Below are 22,500 nucleotides of genomic sequence, written 5' to 3'. Positions count from 1 at the left end.
GCCGGGTGCCCCTCGCTAGTCTTGAATAAAACCAAACTTACGTTCAAACATCAGCACACTAACACGCTTCTTACAAGTGAACTTCATAATGCAACTGTTATTTTTACAATGCATTTATCCGAATTTATGGCCGCTTTGAACATAATTTTAAGAGCGTTCGCTAATGGGCCGATAGACCCTGGTTCAATCCTCGGCCAAAAAAATAGTATTTGAACCCCTTTGCTGAATACTTTGCATTATAAGAGGAGGATCAAGATCAAGTTGGTTAATCGTCGGTAACAAATTGGTGCCCTACCTAAACACCTTGATCTAGTAGATAATGAAATAAGAACCTTCGAGTAATGCTCGACTATTGGTCATCACTAGGGCTATGACAAGAAAATATTCCTTTCATTATTTTGACTTTCGAGTATATATCAGTTAATATCGTATATGTTTTTAGATAGAGTGATGTGGTTCTCGATTGATTAACTGTGTCTAATTGTGTCGGATATATACCCGAGAGTCAAAACAAAGAAAAGATACGCTGCTCTCATAGCCCAAGCCATCACTTAGCGTTTTAAGCCCCACATTGTAAATATAACGATACTTAAAGTTAGTTTTTCTTAAGAAACCTTCCGACCAGCAATATATCTCTTCTTCCGGGCAACTCCAGGTGAATATTACTAGTTGTTTATGAAATAGAGAGAAATTATAAGGGCAATTATTATAACAATTAAATAAATATTATTATAGATGTTATTTATCGTGTTTTAACTGTTATACGATTTTCATGCGTTGTGCCATATTTCTCTTAAAAAATTGCATGACGCATCTCAACACGCGCTGCTTGTAAATAAAATAACATATTATGATAATATCTCCTAGACGTAATTAATTTTGCAGTTGTGTACAAGAAATGACTGTTTTAATTTAGCATAAAGCAATAATCTTTCGTCAAAAGAACTGACCTGTATCAGTTATCAGTTACGTTAAATGAATAAAATATTTTTTTTTAAATGTCATATATACAGTGGAACCTCTAGATACGAAAAGTAACTACTCTGCTAACGAAATTTTCAGTTTACGAAACGTGATATGAAAATCTGTTTGTTCCTGTATACGAAAAAAGAAAACAGGTTACGAAAGATACGAATGACAGAAATACTATTTTACAGGTACCCACTTCTTTGGAAATCTTTTTAAATTGGAGTTATATATATATATATATATATATATATATATATATATATATATATATATATATATATATATATATATGTATATATATGTGTATATATATGTATATATATATAATTATTTTTAGTATATATTTTTTATTATTGATTATATATTATTTATTAATTATTATTATTTTTTATTATTGATATATATTATTTATTATTATTATTATTATTATTATTATTGATATATATTATTTATTAATTATTATTATTTATTATTATTTTATATATATATATATTATTTTTTAAAAATATTTTTAGTATATATTTTTGAAATATTTGTGTTGATTGTTTTTTTATCTGAAAAACAATACTTTCATGAACTTGAATGTAGTTTTGTTTTAGTTACCCACCTACAAACATTAAATTATTTAAAAAGTTGAAAAATTAATGTACGCATTATAATTTTTACCTCATTTAAATATAAAAGTTAAAAAGAATATTTCCTGTTTAAATTTTTATCATATACTCTTTGGAATTTTTGTAAGCGGTTAAGGGAGTTTATTATTCGTTTTCTTAGAAATCGTAAATTAAATGTAAGAAAGTAAAAAATCCATTGCGTAAATTTAAGTGTTAAGTAATGATAATCAAAACGTTGAATCGTATATTAATCCGCGTAGGGCTTTTTCGAATGTTTATCTAATTTCATTTATAATAACTCTACAGATGCATTGAGCAGAAAAGATGCGTCTTTTTTTTTCAATACACTTGGATTTACTTAATTTTACTTAATTTTACTTAGTTTTACTTAGTTTTTCTTAATTTTACTTAGTTTTACTTAATTTTACTTAATTTTACTTAGTTTTACTTAATTTTATTTAATTTTACTTAGTTTTACTTAATTTTACTTAGTTTTACTTAATTTTACTTAATTTTACTTAGTTTTACTTAATTTTACTTAGTCAATAATATACGATCGCCTTCATGAAGGTTAACTAATTTTCATATTACTTTGAAAAACGAACTTTCATAATTAAAATTATTCATTTTCTATGGTTCCTTATTAGATGATCAGTTTCATTTAACTATTACGCTTAGTTCTTTTTATGTATAGTTTCTACATTATGCATAATTGGGTAGCATTTAGGATGAAAAAGTCTCGCACTTGAATATATATATATATATATATATATGAATATATATATATGTGTGTGTGTGTGTGTGTGTGTGTGTGTGTGTGTGTGTTATTTGAGAAGGAAAACCGAGAATTAATAAAATGGTAATCAACGTTTAGTCCTTATTTCAGGGGACCTCCTCAAGATTAGGTAGGAAAAATGCAGAAAAAAAACGAGCACAGACCACATGCGACTGAAAAAGGAAAAAAATCCTAAAGTCCTTTCCATTCTAGGTAGAATACGCACATTTATAGATCCCACCCAGAATGGGAAAGACTTTAGGATTTTTTCCTTTTTTTCACTCGCATGTGGTCTGTAATCTTTTTCTTCTGCATTTTTCCTACGAAATCCTGAGGATGTCCCCTGAAATAGGGACGAAACGTTGATTACTATTTTATTAATTCTTGGTTTTCCTTCTCAAATAACATAACGTCAAACTTCGTTTGTATTTTTATTTCATTTTTACTCATATATATATATATATATATATATATATATATATATATATATATATATAAATATATAGATAGATATATTAAGAAAGACTTCTTCAGTCTTTGATAGATTATTGATACCCGCGAAGAGGTGCCTACGCATGACTTTTTTGTGGCAGTAGGTGTGTAATCTCCAACCACACCTCCCCTTAGTTGACATTGGTTGGTTGGGTGGTTGTTTTTGTTTTACGGCATATCAACCCTTTTCGGGTTATTTAATGCCGAATCCAAAGATTTTGAAGAAAATGGTTTTAATAGAATATATTTGTTGTTTTCACGTCGGTTTCTATTTAACCCATAGTTGGGACCCTAACAGGTACTACCACTCCGGGTCAGAGTGGACCTGGGAGCAATGGTAATTAAAGGGTGGCTCCACACTCCCCAAAGCCCACAAGCAGGGGGGCAGTCGGGGTATTCTAATGCTCCACCGACAGGGCCATAGTTGACATTGTTAAATACTAGTTGCAAGTGGAGTGTATGTTCGGGACGACTGGAAACAAATGCCGAGAGAAGGGGAGAGCACATACAGCGACTAGAATTCCCAAATGGTCACCCATCTTGTACTAGCCACGCTCAACGTTGCTTAACTTCGGTGATCTGACGAGAACCGAAATGTCAACGCGATTATGCCGTGTGTGTGTGTATGTGTGTGTGTGTGTGTGTGTGTGTGTGTGTGTGTGTGTGTGTGTGTGTGTGTAACTTTGTCTCTGTGGATACAGTCTCTACGAAACTTTCCTTTGAATTTTTAGTCTACAGATATGAAACTTGATATGAATAGAGGAATTCGGCTCGTCGTGGTTTTTAGCCATTAAAATAACTGGTAAGAAGTCCAAATTGAAAAGAAACAGTTGGACTTGGCAGGAGTAAGTCAACTAAACCTGTTACATCTGCACATGTGCAAATATACATTTATAGCTTGAAGTCGCTTAATTTCAAACCTTTCCTATTCATCTGCCGATAGCTCTTACGCTAGCCATCAAAGCTGGCGTGCTAAATGTTTTGGTTTCGATTCTAGCTGAAACACGCAAGTCAGATTTTTCGTAAGTTTTGGAAGTTATACTAAGTTCGCCATGACACGTGATTACGTAACAATTTTTTCACCTGAAATGCGTTTGTTTAAAAGATCACCAATATAAATGAGCACTGAAAAATAAAATCGGCTCCATTGCAACCATGTTTAAGGTAAGAAGCGCCTGTCTTCAAACTGTGACGTTCGCACGAAGAGTTCGACTAAATTTTGGCCAATCAGATTGAGACATTTGGGACAATCAGCGGGTCACCTGGTTATGATTATCTTCAGGTGAAACTAACGTCACATAACGACCACATTTAATTACCTGTACAAATTCACCTTGTAACTAATCCATTAAGTTTAATCCGCCATGGCCGAGTTCTTAATCCGTTTATTTCCAATAACCTATTGATTCCAAATCAGTATGGTTTTGCAGGCTATAATTATCATATGGTAGGATTTAGACCAGATGTCACTTCTTCTTCTTCTTCTTCTTCTTCTTCTTCTTCTTCTTCTTCTTCTATTTTATATCTATAATTTCTCTAAGCTTTCATTCCTTTTTCTTTCCTTCTTTCTTTCTTTATTTGCCTTTCTATTTATCTCTTTGTCGATTTACACTGATGCCTGTTTTTCTGTCTGGTCGAATATCTATCTATCTATCTATCTATCTATCTATCTATCTATCTATCTATCTATACGTACATACATGATGATATGATTGCAACGTCTTGCCAAACGAGTACCACTCCCTCAGACACTTCCAGTCCATGACACCAAATTCCTGAGGGAGTATCTATACAAAGATGGTGTTACAGAATCTTAGCTTTGTACGACAGCTAAATCTCTCTCTCGGTTAAAAATGTTGAGATCCAGCAACAGGCATGAACGAGATAGTCAGCAACAAATTAAACTGCAGGCCATCTTAATGCGGGTACTGGTCTCCCGCTTTATGGTTTTTTAAATCCGAAATTTGCTACTCCTAAAAAGGTTGCCTTCACCACGGCTTATGGGAGCCCTTTCCACACCAACACATATATACATAAGCACAAACATACACAGTGCTAGTTGGCCGTTGACCCCGAAAAAGGGTTCATTCGCCCTTTGGTAGGTCTTGTTTTAATCCTTCAGGAAGACAAGCCGCCCTCCTCACCAAAGAATCTGGTGCGGGAACCAGTTTAGTCGCCGGTGACCCAACCATGAGGCAGGTAGTACTGGGTTACATTGTAACAGTAGCAGATGACATGACCTGACACATATATACATACATACATACGTACATACATATATATAATAAATATATATATATATATATATAAATATATATATATATATATATATATATATATATATATATATATATATATATCCTCCACATCCCTTTATTACTATTTTTCCTTCTCTCTCTGTATGTATATGAATGCATGCGCGTGCGCATGTGTGGGAAATCTAAATGAAAAGATAAATTGTTCGTTTAAGAATACCAGTTATAAAAAACTCCAGAACGAAAGATGGTCAAGTCAGTGTAGCGAGTTATGTACCTGTCTGTATAAGTAAATAATATATATATATATATATATATATATATATATATATATATATATATATATATATTAATATATATATATATATAAGAAATTAAGAAATTTAAGAAATTCGTTTCTCATCATTGAGCACTTTCAGTTGAATTAAAGTTGGTCAATTTAGCTCTTATGCATAGATCATCGTATAACGATTAGATCACTGTCTGACTGACGTAAATGAACATTTAAAATTAAGATGTTTAAATTCAACGTTATTTCACGCGGTTAATGGAAGCCGAATGGATACAGTCTCTGCTAATCGAGCCAGATGGTTCGTGTTGTCGGGTTCGAATCATTCGACTGGCATTAATCGTGGCACCCTGAACGGAAGATTCCCGAAAGGATGAAACACTAGTGTCTGTAGGTATTTAATTATTATAGTAAAAAAATAATTATATATGCTCCCAGGTCCACTCTGACCCGGAATGAGGGTCCCAAGTATGGGTTATATAGAAACCGACTTGAAAACAATAAATATATTCTATTAAAAATTTTTCTTCAAAATCTTTGGATTCGGCATTAAATAACCTGAAAAGGGTTGATATGCCGTAAAACAAAAACAACCAAACCAAACCTTTAGTAATCCAATTGACCAAATTTATACTTCTAACGATTACTATGATATTGTCCCTTTGACTACTGTACACTCTTATCCTTGAGTGGCATCCGAGCCTTGATAAGAGGTGACTCCTTTGTAAAAAAACAAAAAAAAAGCAAAAAAAAACAAAAAATAAACAAAAAATAAACAACCCACCTCAAGCATACCGGGATCATCCTACCTAATATTCCCAAATCGTATCGTGTGTGTATATTTTTTATTATTTTATTTTATTTATTTATTTTTTCCCGAAGGCCAAGAAAGGAAAAAGGCAACACCCTTTTGTATTTATTTTATATCGCTGTATATATGCTGTATCTCGATGGTGTATGTTTAAAGCTCTTAATTTAACATCTTGTAAAACTTTAATAAACGAGGAACAAGATATATATATTATTCCTTAATTGGAATTAATTTTTGAGATGAGCTTTATATATATTAATTTATTTTTATTTCGGACTATTAGTCTCATCTTTATTAGTTGTTGTTTTTCATCTTTTTTTATTGGATTGTTTTATTCACAACGTTTCGGCCAACTAATTCCTCTGGCCTTCGTCAGGTGGTAACCGCGACGGATAGGAACTTCGAATCTCCTAACTGCATTTTCAGCCATCACTGCCATCCGTAGTTGTTGTCTTCTCACCACATTTTTGGCCAATTAACCTCTGGCATGCTTTTGGTGGGATTGAAACCGCTATCTTCAGACAATGTTCATTTGGAACCGTAGAGATTCAACGTCTCTATCAACTGCGCCACGGGCCCCAAAGGGCTTTTTTGGATTCTTTGATCTTATAAATCCACGTTTATTTATTATCTGATCTTCCATAGTCGGGTCCGTACCGATTAGTAGTTGGGAACAAGATATTTCACTACTGATGCAATTCTCTATCTATATAAAAGCCAAGTACGTCAAAGGATGGAATACTGCTGCCATATCTGAGCAGGAGCTGCTAAAAACAGCCTATCCTGCCTTGACAGAGTACAAAATAGACTTCGTGGCTTAGTGGGGGATGCCCTTTTCTCTTCCCTGCAACCTCTCTCACACAGAAGAGACGTTGCGAGCCTATCCTTGTTTTATCGTTATTTCCATGGCAGGTGCTCGTCTGAACTCCAATCTCTGGTCCCCCCTCGCCAATCTTTCACGAAAAACACCCGTCTAGCTGAATCCACTGTGAAAAATTTCCCCCACTCTTTATCTGTGCCTAAATCAAAACGTAGATTCCATGAACAAAGCTTCTTTCTTAGAACTGCACGCCTGTGGAACTCTGTTTCGTCTGCCTGCTTCCCACTTGACTACAACTTGGATGTGTTCAAGTCCAACGTAAACAAATTCCTAATGAACCGCCCCCTTAAGTAAACACTTCATTAAATCTCCACACTAACGTACTGTACTTGCAATAACCCTTATCCCTGAGTGGCTTCCGAGCCTTAATAAGTGGTGACCACCGTGTAAAAAAATCCTTCTAAAACACTTTTATCTACAAACAATCGTTTCTGCCGATCTCAAGAACATATATTTCTATGAAAGACAGAATGTCACCGATTACCATAAAGAGTGTGTAAACATTTGCCAGACAGACTGAACAGCATAAAATGCATTCAACAGCTCTTTTACATATTTTCTTTTTTCGCGGTTTTTCAAAGAAGAAATACTGATTTAATCCTATTTGTGCATATAAATGTCCAACTTGTAATTTAATGGAAAAAATGAAAAAAAAATAAATAAAATAAAACTACACACAGAGAAAAATATTCGTCCACTTACGCAAATCGATGTTATATGTATATTACGAAGCCTTCTTCCCTTATGTCGTCACCCAACAGGAAAAAGAGAGACGCACCTGTTTGTGTAAGTCACTTTCTTTATTCCTTTCCCCGCGTAATTTTACTTTCTTGTTCGATTCCGCTAGAATAATGCATCGATAACATGCGAATTCCACTATTTTAACGATGTTTATATTAAATCGATAAAAAATGACATATATGTCAATTATTGAAATATGTGCTTTTCGATCTTTATCGATTTCTCTATGTCCCTGTCTACCTGTTGTCGCCATTTATCATGTCTCTTTCAGTACACACACACACACACACGCACACACACACACACACACACACACACACACACACACACACACACACACACACACATACACACACACACACACACACACATATATATATATAATTTTACAGAAGGTTAGAAAAACATCACAATCGTCGGTTTCAAACCCGAGATAAAATTTAAGCTGAGCAGTTTAAGGTAAATTATATCGAATTCTCTTCAGCTTCTCGGATTTAACATTTTTCGAGCATAAACTAGTTCCTTTATATATAAAAAACCGACAACATCAATGTTTTTTCTGGTCTTCTGTATAATTTAAAAATAAATATTATACTCTTACATTGAATCGTTCTTTATAAATGAGCTATTTGATGGAGTTCTTTTCCCACAAACACCACACAGTATATATATATATATATATATATATATATATATATATATATATATATATATATATATATATATATCTCATTATTATTATTATTATTATTATTATTATTATTATTATTATTTTATATTATATTTTTCTTTCTGTGTCCGTTTATGTATCTGCTTTACTTTTTCTCAGAAACTACTAGTCCGATCTGGCCAAAATCTTGTGTGGGCTATTGTTATGATGAGATCCAGCAAACTAAGTATAATGCACGACTAGGTATTAATAGTGATTAGTCACTACAATAGCCCATTTACTATAGCAGTTTTCTCGAAAACTACTGAACCAATCTCACTGAAATATTGTATGAACCTTAGTTATCATGAGGTATAATCCGTAATGCGTACAATCTATAACAGATCGTTGAAATTTTCGTCTTTAAATAATTCCATCGCTGAAAACGTATCCGTTTATAAACATAGCATCAATTCTCCGGATGCGAATTGCCGACTTAAGCTTGTCTACCTTCCGCCCCAAAATACCTTCAACCTTTGAAGGCAGCGTTTCAAAGTTTTGTTCAACGTCCCCAGGAATCTCTGCAAAAAGTCTAACAGCATTTCTCCAAGGCAAGCATTCCTAAATACGACATTCCGACGTAAACGCTCAAAGCGGGAAAAATACTTCACCGTTTCTGCACTTCCTCGTGTCAGAATGTTATTTTCTTGACATGCGTCTTCGCACTTCTGCGAGCGTGTCTGTCCATCTGTTGTAAAGAATTTTACGAGTATATTTTACCTTTCTATTTTTTATTCAAAAAGACATTTTAGTAATGGGAGTCGACCCAGAACAAGACATTTCTTCGCTTGATGTAAGTAGCTAAAAAAATAAATACTACGCTATGATTTAGCAGTAGTCACCTATAAAGATAGACGGATAGATTTCGAGACAGAAAAGAAGCAATGCACCCCCTGTAAAAAACATCGCTCATGGAAATTGAGGATTAATTTAAGATTCTTTTGACTATTTGAAAAAGTATTTAAGAAGCATAAGATATAGTATAGGCATGAGTTTATTTTGAAAATTCAAAGCTATATGAAGATGGGACACAGAGAAGGAGCAACAGGTGAAACAGTAAACAAAACAAACTCGAACAATGACGAATAACACCACGTTTTCCAAAAAAAAGGGAAACAAAGGTTTTCAGATCAGTTTCTCTTTGGAAACCATGCAAATGAGACATGACCAATAATGTAGAATAATCATAGTTGAATATTGCATTGATGTCTGTCTGTTTGCGTCACTGGTTTTGTTAAGTTAGAAATGGTAGACAAAACAAAGTCGAAAGAGTAGGAATAACGTCACGTTTTTGAGCGAGATAAAACTAAGATTTTCCTTTTTTTTTTACAAAGCAGTCACCGCTTATCAAGGCCCGGAGGCCACCCGAGAATAAGGGTCAATAAGCGTACAGTGGTCAGTGGGACAATGTCGTAGTGATTGCTAGTAGTGGAAATTTGGTAAATTGGATTACTTAAGGGGGACGGCTCATCAAGAATTTGTTTAAGTTGGACTTGAAGACGACCATATTATAGTCAGCCGGAAAGCAGGCAAATGGAAGAGAGTTCCACAGCTGTGCAGTTGTAAGAAAGAAATTTTGTTCATGAATCTACGTTTAGATTTAAGCACAGATAAAGAACGGGGGAAATTATTAATAGTGTTTTCAGCTAGACGAGTGTTTCTTGTGAAAGTTTGGCGAGGGGGGACCATAGATTGGAGATCAGGCGAGCACTTGCCATGAAAATAACGATAAAGAAGAGACAGGCTCGCAACGTCTCTTCTGTGAGAAAGAGGTTGCAGAGAAGAGAAAAGGGCATCCCCAACTAGGCTACGAAGTCTATTTTGAACTGTAAAGGCAGGTCTTTCTAGCAGCTCCTGCCCAGATGTGGCAAGAGTACTCCATCCTTGGACGTATCTGTTTCTTATATAGGTAGAGGATTGCATCAGCAGTAACATATCTACTGGATCGATAGAAGGATCCCACCATTTTCCCAGCGACTTTGTCAACAGATTTGATGTACGTGTTCCATTTCAGAGCAGAAGTAACGATCAAGCCGAGGAGCTTGTCAAAACATGGAGCCTCCCTAAGATGAGAGCCATTCATTTTAATTGATGTCAGATGAGGATCAAAACGTTGATGATGTAAAAACCAAAGCTTGGTTTTAGATGCATTAAAAGTAACCAGGTCGGTTTCTTCTGGAAGAGCATGCGAACGAGACACCGAACAATGATGTAGAAAACTGACCATCGTACTAATGTTTGTACGTCTTCTTCACTCATTTTTAAAAATAATGTTTAGTTATTTAATCTCTCTCCTGCATCCATTCGCCCCCTACCCTCACCCCCAAAAAACTCGGAAAAGAATATCAGCAAACATTGCCCTTGTGTTTTACCTGCATGTATAAGAGGTTTTATTCGTCTAGCAACACTGATGACGAAAAGAGGAAGACGAAGCGGATCATACGACGAATAGACAACGACTATGAAAAGAAGCAAAACGTGCGTATAAGACCAGCACGCATAAGTAGCCCGCGGTTTATTGATGAAAACAGTACATTACCCTAACCTTTCTTTCTACGTTTTCCAGGATCAAATGCATATTATAAATAGTGATCAAATTTAGCATAGATATTTAAACATAAGGTTCATTATCATTATCTACTGATTTTAATCTTCGTAAGTGGATATAAACATGGTAAGGTTTCTCTGTACAGGAGTTTGCCAGAACAACCGGGCATTAGGATTATTTTTTCTAGAAGTAAACCCTAGCTAAATATTCAAAATCACACAGTATTCGCTGCCCAAATAAGATCACCTCACTATGGCTAACTCACATTAGCTTTTACGAGGAATAGTGCATCTTCTCCAAGTGAGGTAACTTCAAGTAATAGCACAAAGCTGGATACTCCACCAGACTAGATAAATTCCTGTTCTGGAATCCAGTAAGACGAAGAGACCAAAACGTATGAAAATGGTTAATTGAGGGAGAGGAAGATTATGTTTTCGATTTCTTTACTCAGCGTTTAAGAGATAAAGAACTTTAACGCAACATTCGAATATCTATGTATCTCATATAGAGTTCAAGTGTTGGTCCCAGGCAGTGAACCCTTCAATTCTGAGAACTTCGACTGAAGTAAAATAAAACTAAAAAGTAAAAATCTATTCTGTTCGGGCTATCTATTTCATCCATCCTGATAATTTGTGTGTGTGTATAGGCATAAGCACTAATCATATTCGAGTTTAACCGGCTTCCTCCAAAGGAGGAAGTTTCATGGGAGTATGAAATTCACTAGCGGTCCCCAGTCGCATATATATATATCCCTGTCAGGGGAGATAACAACGTTAGGTTTTTGCAACTCTTGCAGGGATGTGTCGACGTCCTTCTACACACAGCGCCTGGAATTCCCAACTTGGTTACCAATTTTATTAATGATCAGGCTCAACGTTGCTTAACTTCGGTGATCTGACGGGAACCGGTGTGTCAACGTGATTACGCCGTATGTGTACTGGTAATTTACATTTTCATAATTTGCTTAATGCCCTGGTAATTTACATCAAGTAAATTATGAAAATATATATGGTAATCCAGCTACACAGTGGCTTCCGCGTTTCATCTCTGCAGAGAGTTGCCAAGCTACGAGAATAAAACACGGAAGCTTCTGCGTAACCTGATTGCCACATATATTTTTTATAACTTACTAGTTAAGCTCTACTCATGCACTGAGCACTGTTGAAGTAATCACTGAAAATCGGTAGATAAAATATTATATCTCCTTATAACATTTTATGTGGATATGGTAATATCCGCATGGACTGGCGACACACCAAATAATCGTGAACGATCTAGGAGGATGGAAAGTTCGAGGAGACGACGCTCTAAACCTTCACTGGATGAGTGTTAAGAGGATTGGAATTTAGGGGAGGCTTGTTGTCAGCCAAATTCCAATGAAGATCAATGGTTATTTCCAGCGAGAAGTTAATGGTAAGCGGCTGTTGCGATAACGTGAATTCATTTACAAAGGTTATCAAAGGAGTTAGGCGCGTATTGGAAATCTGATGAATCTTATCACCTAGACCCAAGGAAAAACGCAGCTTTTGGTAAAGAGAAATCTTTGATGTAGTCCTACTTAGTAAAAATAATAATACTAAAAAATTTAAAAGAACAAGAACAATAATAATAATAATAATAATAATAATAATACGCCTATTACAAGAAGTTAATCTAATATATGAATACTAGCGAGATTCGTGAAAATTCGACAGCTTTATCCTTCATTTTTTTATTTTGTTGACGTGCTTATCGAGATCTATCGCACCCCCCAACCCCCAAACTTTTTAGGAGTTTGTGATATATTCCTATTCCATAATCATACCACTTTCGGCGCCCCAAATAATCAGAAATTAGACCATTCCTGTAATGATCCGGTCCCTGCTGATTTTGAGGTGGGAGCTAAGTTCTGTGCAGTTCTAAGAGGTCCACTCTCCCAGAATTTATATTCCCTCATTGATTAGTTTATTGCTAATCGTCAAATCATGAGGAAAATCAACGACGATGCAGTTTTAGGCCTTAACATATATAAATTTGAGTTCTGCACCATGCAAAAAAAGAAATGACTAAGTCCATCATTTGCCCCCAGCCATTTAGCCCCAAAAGTCCCCAAGACCTTAACATGTTGAAATTTGAGTTCCAAACCATGCAAAACTGCTAAATAGACATACACAGAAAATTTTGGACAAATATGGTTAAATAGTCCCAAAAATGGAGTGGTTATATTAGGTCTAAAGAAGACTCTGGGGCACACCCAAGAAGCATAGACAAACAAAATTATATAAAAATCAGTTACTTACAAATTTTCAGGAAGTTTTATAAAAATCCAAGGCATCAATTTTTCTTTTTAATAAGCACAAAAATGTCAATTTTAGCCATTTTAACCCAGAAGGCATTCCTAGGGAGGCAACCAGAGTTTTCTCGGAAAATCCGTTCTGTTACGTTTTTACTCATATCATGTTTAATGTTTGTGCAAAATTTCAAAAAAAATCCAAGATGTAGTTATTGAGACAAGTGCAGACAGACGAACGGATGAACGGAGAGGTATGAATTTACAAATCTATCCTCCTTTTGTCGGGAGACCAACAAATTTCTTTGGAGCTAATATAGGAAACAATAAGAGTGGAAAATGAAGTCACAAAAATTGTATATTGGTGTATATCATTTATTTAATAAGGGTATACATACATTAAGTTTGGGGGGGGGTAAAGGGGACTCTTTATACCAAGTTATTTCAAAGCCTAATGCTTCTCATCAAAGAGTAATAAGTATATAAAAGAGGCATAATGGCGATGTGACGTCTAGCGAGAAATTCATCAGGGATAAAATAAATAAATAAATAAATAAATAAAATTATTGATGTTGTTTGGGGGAACGATAGTGAACTCTAAGATAAAGGAGGAGCGTATTACATAAAATGTAATGTAAAAAGGTGTATAAGGTTTCTATCATAGTCTTTAATAATGCAGGTAGTTTATGTGTTTAAAATCAAGGGGAAGATATAGGGTGCGTTTGGTGGTGGTTCTGTTTTATCCGTATGTAAGATGTATAGTATCTATGCAGTGGGTTTACGCTAAAAGGTATTTTATCGACAGAAGTAACCGAAATGACCACAGCACTTAGAGAAGGTGTATGTTATCACGCGTAATATTATGATGAAGAGTTAAAGCGAGGGGGTATATGCTAAGTAGGATTTTATCAAATGCAACGGTCATCACAGCATTAGCTATAAAAGGACTATGGCTTATGGCGTGATGTTATGAGATTAATGAAAGTTGTGTGGTAGTTTACATGGGGCGTCGTGTACAAAGGTTTTAAATTTAGTAAGATAGGGGACAACCCGGCGGTGAATTAAGGGGGTAAGTTACGAAGGGGTATGGGGTAGGTAGTTGTAGCAATATGATAATAATTTTCATACGATATAATATAGAAATAGTATTAAGGGTTGTGCTGTACTAGGTATAAAGGGGGGTGAAATATAAGGCAAAGGTATAAAAGGGGGTGAAATATAAGGCAAAAGGTATAAAAGGGGGTGAAATATAAGGCAAAGGTATAAAAGGGGGTGAAATATAAGGCAAGGGTATAAAAGGGGGTGAAATATAAGACAAAGGTATAAAAGGGGGTGAAATATAAGGCAAAGGTATAAAAGGGGGTGAAATATAAGCAAAGGTATAAAAGGGGGTGAAATATAAGGCAAAGGTACAAAAGGGGGTGACATATAAGGCAAAGGTATAAAAGGGGGTGACATATAAGGCAAAGGTATAAAAGGGGGTGACATATAAGGCAAAGGTATAAAGATAGGGAGTAAAGTTGATAGAGGTGGATGAAGAGACTTAAATAATTAGGATGCGAGGAACAGCGCGTCGAAAAAAAAATCAAACTTTTTTTTTTACATTTTGTAAAATAAAGACAGAGTTGAAGAAAGAGAATAAATGTATACAGAAGTAAGATACAAAGGTATAAACTATATATAGGGGTAGCCAGCACAGCAGAAAGTTCGGTGAACGCAAGAATAAAGGAATAACCCAAACAACATCAGTAATTGTATTTATTTATTTATTTCGTTCCTGATGAATTCCACGCTAGACGTCACATCCTCACTATGTTACCTAGCATTTTCTCTACTCCTCTGATGAGAAGAATTAGGCTTCAAAATAATCTAGTATAAAGAATCCCCTTAATCCCCCAACGTAATGTATGTATACCCTTATTAAATAAATAAATTATTCTATATACACCAATATGTAGTTTTTGTGACGTATTTTCCACCTTTATTGTCTCATATATATACACATACATATATATATATATATATGTATATATAGCAATTACGAATATATATATTGCAATTACGAATATATATATGTATATATATGTATATATATGTATGTATATATATATATATATAGCAATTACGAATATATATATATATATATATTGCAATTACGAATATATATATATATATATATATATATATATATATATATATATATATACATAGGATTAATATGTAGTTTGCTTGAAGCATTGTGTGGGATAGGTATATAGTAGAAATTTAGAAGGCTGTCACAATGCAAGGAATGAAATATAGTCGTTGTTGGTAAGAGAAGACGAGAACAAGTGGCGATTTACAAATCAATAAGTACATACATATATTTTATATATACATATATTTATTCAGTTGTATTGGTAAACTGTCTTACTTGTTATGTCAGCGACATATTCCATGGAATATATATATATATATATATATATATATATATATATATATATATATATATAGTAATTTATAAAATATATATGGCGATTAAGCTACACTGAATATTCGGCGTTTCATCCACTCTAGGATTCGTCAGGCTTATGCGCGAATTCTGCGGTTGTTTCTCGTTTTTATATGGTCCTCTTCTGTTGAGGATTTTAGTAGAAAGCTGATTGGCTAACTAAAATCCTCAACAGAAGGGGACCATATCAAAACGAGAAACAACCACAGAATTCGCGCATAAGCCTGACGAATCCTAGAGTGGATTAAACGCCGAATATTCAGTGTAGCTTAATCGCCATATATATTTCATAAATTACTAACTAGCTCTACCAACGTATTGAGCACTTTTGAAGTAAATACTTAAATTTTACGCATAAATCTATACTTTCATATATTAATTTTATGTGAGTAAATGAAGTAGTTATATATATATATATATATATATATATATATATATATATATATATTCGTTTTTGATGCATAATTGTCAAAGAAAATACTTAATATTCCATTCGTGTTATTTAAATTAGAATTTCTTTCAAGCAAAGCCACGTATGTCAATTTTGAAAGGATGAGATTCATTTCTCTTGTGACCTTCTCTGAGCTCAATTAATTCTGAACTCGGAGTTCACGAATTTTACGCTACCAAAGTGACCTGACGCGTTTCAATGTCAGATACATTAGCCTGACTATATGAAATGATTTGTACATTGGTTCAGTGGTCATTTAGTTCCTCGCACTACAGAATAACATCGTACGATATTAACAAATCTTATTTTATAAGGGGGGGTATTTAGTTCTCTCTCACTGCAAGAACTTAGACATCAGGGTCGGAAAGTGGGAAAATAGAAATCAGCGCCCCCGAGGCAAGGCACTCTGACCTGCAAAGAGTGCCTAGGCAACTCCGTTGGCATTCCCCTCTAAGGGCGCCACAGTATTAAACTATCCCTTCCTCAAAGAGAGAAGGCAAAGCCTGGAAGGGTGGAGTTCATTGAACTGCACAGAACTAAACTCCCGGCGCAAAATCAACAGGAATCGGATTATTACAAGAATGGTCTAACTTCTGTTGATTTGGAGGGTCCAGGATAAAGATCCCTAGATGCGTTGAAAAATTACTGTAAGTATCACGCTCATGTTTAAAATAGCGTTTCGATTTCTCTCACAGGTTTTATCTACTATTTTTATGTTGTACTGATCAGCGGTATATAAACGGCGTCTATATAACTAATGACTCTCTAGCAGTGTGATATACATAGTGTGTGTCGTTTACTAGTTAAAATGTTCTTCTAGTGTTGTATGTGTGTGTGCGTGCTTCACATATAACAAAACAGTTCATTAACATTCAGTCTGTGTAGTACATATTTCTCTGTGTTGTGTCTCCGTCTCTTCTCATTATTCAAGTTTATCTCCCTCCGAAGGAAAGCAAACAACAAAAGATTTATATTTCATATAACTTTATTCTTGACTTCCCATCGGAGCTGCAAGACATTATTCCAAAGTCACGTTTCTCCCAACTCCCAAAACGCAGAGACGATATATTTCGTGCTAACTTCTCCAACTTTAACAATCTGACTCCAAACTCTAAACTAAACTACACATGTCTCAAAATCTATCTCATTACGTCATTATTCCTTTTATTAAAAAAAACGACCTCGCTATCTATCTCTGTCCTCGTTGGGAGGCAAAGTAAATAGGAGTGTATTCTTGACTTCTCGTCAGAGCGGCAAGATCTTATAATTTTTGTACATTATGCTAAAATTGTGTTTCTCTCAGCTTCCAAAACGCGGAGGCTGCATCTTTCGTGTTAACTTGTCCGACTTTTCCAGTATCTCTCCAAACTCTAAACTCATTACGTGTATTACCGAGATATCTCGTTACGTCATTAACTCACGTAACATTATGATCACCTGATGCCATTACTAAAATCAACTCCATTGTTTATGTTGGGATGAAACAAAAGTATAATACAAAGGAGAGTAACTCTTTACTTCTTTGGGTAAAATCGCCCCCCTTTGTCCGTAGTCCTAAACGACCGAAAGTAGAGAGAGTGGAGGAAAAACAGAGTGACTTTTAAAATGGCGAGATGAACATTATCCCCGTTCGTTCAGGTTACCATATTTGGACTTCTAACTTTTCCTTATTTGTTATAAGTGTTATGTTCTTTCCTCATGAGTTGCAACGAATCCACTTTAAGGCGGTAAGATATTTTATATTATACTGATCTAACGCATCCCACGATACAACAGTTTATGTTCTAACATTCTTGTTTGTTTTAAACTTCATACGTTGATATTCCTGATCCGTTTCTCCTATAATATTTTCATGTCTTTCGTGTGGATACATCAAAAACGATCATCATAATAAATGTTCTTTTTCATTAAGTAGCTGGCTACGGGAAAATGGTTACACATGTAAAGACCGTTCATTTACTACATGCCAATATATAGCATACGCTAGGACACATCCCTCCTTCCTCTCGATTGGTCTGGAACTGAAGATTTCTCCGGAAGAAAAAAGCCAAAACCCAAGTTATATTTTATATAACTTTATTTAACGCGTCGTTATTTCCTATTGGAGCTGACGTTTTAATCTCTACATTATGCTCCTGTTGCGTTTCTCCCAGCTTCCAAAACGCGGAGACGATATCTTTCGTACTAACTTGTCCGACTTTCTAAACTATGTCAATACGTCATTAATACACGTAGCATTTAGATTTCCTTATTCCATCACTTAATTCCATTAATGCGGATAAGACAAAGTTTATGACTTTCAATGTGAAAGGAGAGATCAGGGCTCTGGTTGGATCAACACTAAAAGAAGTCGCTGAGTTTACGTATCTGGGCAGCAACATAGTTTCCACAGAAAGAGATATCGAGATTCACATCTCAAAATCATGGGCCGCATTGGATGAGCTACGTTCAGTATGGACTTCGGGACTAACTAACAAACTGAAAAGGCAGTTCTTCCGGCCAGTGGTAGTCTGTCCTTTTTTACGGCGCTACAACCTGGACACTCACCAAAAGATTGGAAAGAAAACTAGACGGCACATACACCCGTATACTTAGAACAGTATTAAATATATCTTGGCAAAATCATCCCACGAAGCAGCAACTTTATGGCAACCTACCTGTCATATCTAATACCATCAGAGAAAGACCCCTACGATTTGCTGGTCATTGTCTGAGAGGAGCTACCACGAATTGGTGAGTGATGTATTGCTATGGACTCCACGACACGGACGCGCAAGCAAAGGACGACCTAGATCCACGTAAATCCAACAAATAGCACACGACGCCAACTGTGAACCTGAAGATCTGAGGCAGCTGATGGAAGACAGGAAACTCTGGAGAGGAAGAGTCACATTGGTCCGTGCAAGTAGCCCGTCATGATGATGATGATGATTCCATCACTAAATCATCTCCATCCATTGTTTATATTCTAACATTCCTGTTCGTTTTTAAATTCCCACGGTAACATTCCTGATCCATTTCTACCATAATATTTTGATCCTAAAAAATATCTTTCATCTTGATACATATTTTCTGGACATCAAAAGCGATCATAATAATAATTGTTTAGATTACGTAACGTCCCCTGCCAGTGCTCAATATAACATCAGTTGGGCTGTCCCACACACGTTTGAAATAAAATTTTAAGTTATATAACACACGTAAATCTGAATTAGACTTTCTGTTTGTCTGTAACGTTTTTTTTGTCTGTAACGTTTTTTTGTCTGTGACGTTTTTTTTGTCTGTAACGTTTTTTTTTGTCTGTCACACTCAATTCTGAAATATGATTTTGGTTAGTTGGTTGTTTTTGTTTTACGGCATATCAACCTTTTTCAGGTTATTTAATGCCGAATTTAGTTATTTTGAGGAACGATTTTTAATGGAGTATATTTTTTTTTAAAGTCTGATTCTATTTAACCCATAGTTGGGACCCTAACAGGTACTACCACTCCCGGTCAGAGTGGACCTGGGAGCAATGGCAATTAAAGGGTGGCTCGACACTCCCCAAGGCCTGCAAGGTGGGGCTTCACCATCGGATATAGTTTTAGGTCATATCCAGGAACGTGAAATATGATTTTCTTTTGTTTCTCACGTAGCAATTTGAAATACCATTCCATTGATATATCACGTCTGCGTTCATGCCGGACGTCCATAGCACGGAAATATGGCACAAGCACAACCAGATATATTCCGAAATAGATTATCGTATATTTCGGCGTATAAGACGACTGTCAGGTAAGACGAGGTACAAAACTGGGGCAAATTTTCACAAATTTATCATATATCGGTTGTATAAGACGACTGTTAAATCACGAAAACATGTTTGTTTAGCCTAAGTTAGTGATTGCAACACCCGGTATGAAATACTGTTTTTTAAAGATGATCTTTTTCACTTTAAGGGTCGTCTTATACGCTGAAATATACGGTAGTCATAGTACCTAAGTGTGTTTCCGTTCGAACAAATTATATAATAGTAATATAGCAGTGTCTCCATTCGCACTAAACGACTATAAACAGAAAAAACTATACAATTTCCACATGTCCCGTTATTAATTAATAAATAGCAGACTATATATTTACAAAACAAAAATAAAATACAAAGCATGCGATAAATTATCGCCTCTGTTTCCTTTAGAAAGACAATGGGTACTTTATACAAGTGTAACTATGAGGCAAGGGTTGTGTAATCCCAACCACACATCTCCTGAATCGGTGTTGTTTAGTGGCAAGAAGTTCAGGTCGATTGGAAACAATGCCGAGGTAAGCGGAGAGCACATACAGCACCTGGAATTCCCAAATAGTCACCCATTTTAGTTCTGATCAGATTTAACGTTGTTTAACTTCGGTAATATGACGGGAAGCGGTGTATCAACGTTATTATGCCGATACATGCGTTACAAAATATAATTTATCAAATATTTCTTAATATTAAGAACTTTGAAAAACTTGTAATTACCTCAAACAATGTAATATTACCAGTAAAAGGCAAGAGGCTACTGTGGTAGGAGCCAGATTTATAGAGAGTTCGCAATCTAATTTAGGAGATGGTATACACGATGTTTATTCACATTACATTTAAATGGTATTATCGAGGAAGCATAAAGCGGGACGAGACTTCTAAAGCCATCGAAAAAAAAAAACTGTCAGAGTAGCAAATCGTACTGTATCCAGGATCCTCTACAACGAAGGGGGGGGGGATTCTGCTTTTAGTCGAGTGAGTCGAAGGTATTTTCGTAAAGGGATATACAAGTGAATTACGTTCTTCGAAGTATATTTCTTGAAAGTACTTATGAATAGGGCAGGGACAACAGCATATTCTTTTCATTGTTTTGACTCTCGAGTGTGTATTCGTGGATATCTTATATGCTTTTATATAGTGATGTGGTTCTCAATTGGTTAACTGTGTCTAATTGTGTCGGATATACACTCGAGAGTCAGAACAACGAAACGGATATTCTGTTGTCATAGCCCTACTTATAAAATATACACTTAAACTTGCCAGAAAGATGCGCGATCTATTAAGTTTAAAAAAAAATGTCATTCCCTATCCGAGAGGGAGTGGATAATTGGATTTTATTCGGCTTCAAACAACTCTAAAAATGGCCATATGCCGCGAAAACAAAATAATTAGGCCATTCTGTTTGGAAAACAGATGACCATAAGAAGTTCTGTATTTTTTATGTTAAATCGTAGATCCGTTTGAACGATAAAGAATTTTAAAGAAAAGAAAGTAGGTTCGAAAAAAAAAACAACAAAAAACAAAAACAAAACAAAACAAAACTACAAAACAAAACAAAACACGAAAGACTATCATATTCTTCTGGGCCATTGTGTTTCGCGTCGCTGACATAAAATGATGCATAAAAAGAAACTATGCCATTATTTCCATCAATTACTTTAAAGAGAATTTGGCAAAAGATATCAAACACATTAATAACTGAATTTTTGACACCCGCTAAACAATGAATCTGCTTCAATGACATTGCCGAAGAATTAAACCAACGAGTTGGTAAGTGCAATATTGAACGGATCATTTAACTTCTTTCCTACAAAAGAGACGTCTCAAGCCTATCTCTGCTCACTTCCTATATTCATGGCAAGTGCTCGACTGAACTCCAACCTATGGTTTTCCTCTTGCCAAACTTAAAAAGAAAAACACTTGACTAGCTTCAACCACTATATACGATTCCCCCCACTCTCTATCTGTGCCTAAATATAAACGCAGATTCCAAGATAAAATCTTCTTTCACAGAGCTGTTCGCCTTTGGAACACTGTTCCTCTGACATACTTCCCAGTTGAATACAACATGGTAGCCTTGAAATCTAATATAAACAAGTTCCTGTTGAGCTGTCCTCATAAATAATCAAAATCAACCCAATTTACACCATAATTGATTACTACACTACTATCTTACATTCATTAATCCTTATCCTCGAGTGGCCTTCGGGTCTTGATAAGTGTTGATCCCCAAGTAAAAAAAAATAGGGCGAGAAGCCAGAAAATACGTGCGTACTCTTCTTTCTATATAAATAGCAGTGATTTTGTGTTCCCTACGGAAAAGCAGGTTAAAGGATTAGCATTAAAAGAAAAAGATAAAGTAAAAGTGTATTGTTTATTCGACACTAGCAAGCCGCATGGCATTGCCCGGTCGTAAAATACGCTTCAA

Source organism: Euprymna scolopes, chromosome 37 (genome assembly GCF_053919585.1).
Source record: "Euprymna scolopes isolate OS-2025 chromosome 37, ASM5391958v1, whole genome shotgun sequence".
Taxonomy (NCBI): domain Eukaryota; kingdom Metazoa; phylum Mollusca; class Cephalopoda; order Sepiida; family Sepiolidae; genus Euprymna; species Euprymna scolopes.
The sequence above is the reverse complement of the archived record's forward strand: the minus strand, read 5'-3'. Positions refer to the sequence as shown.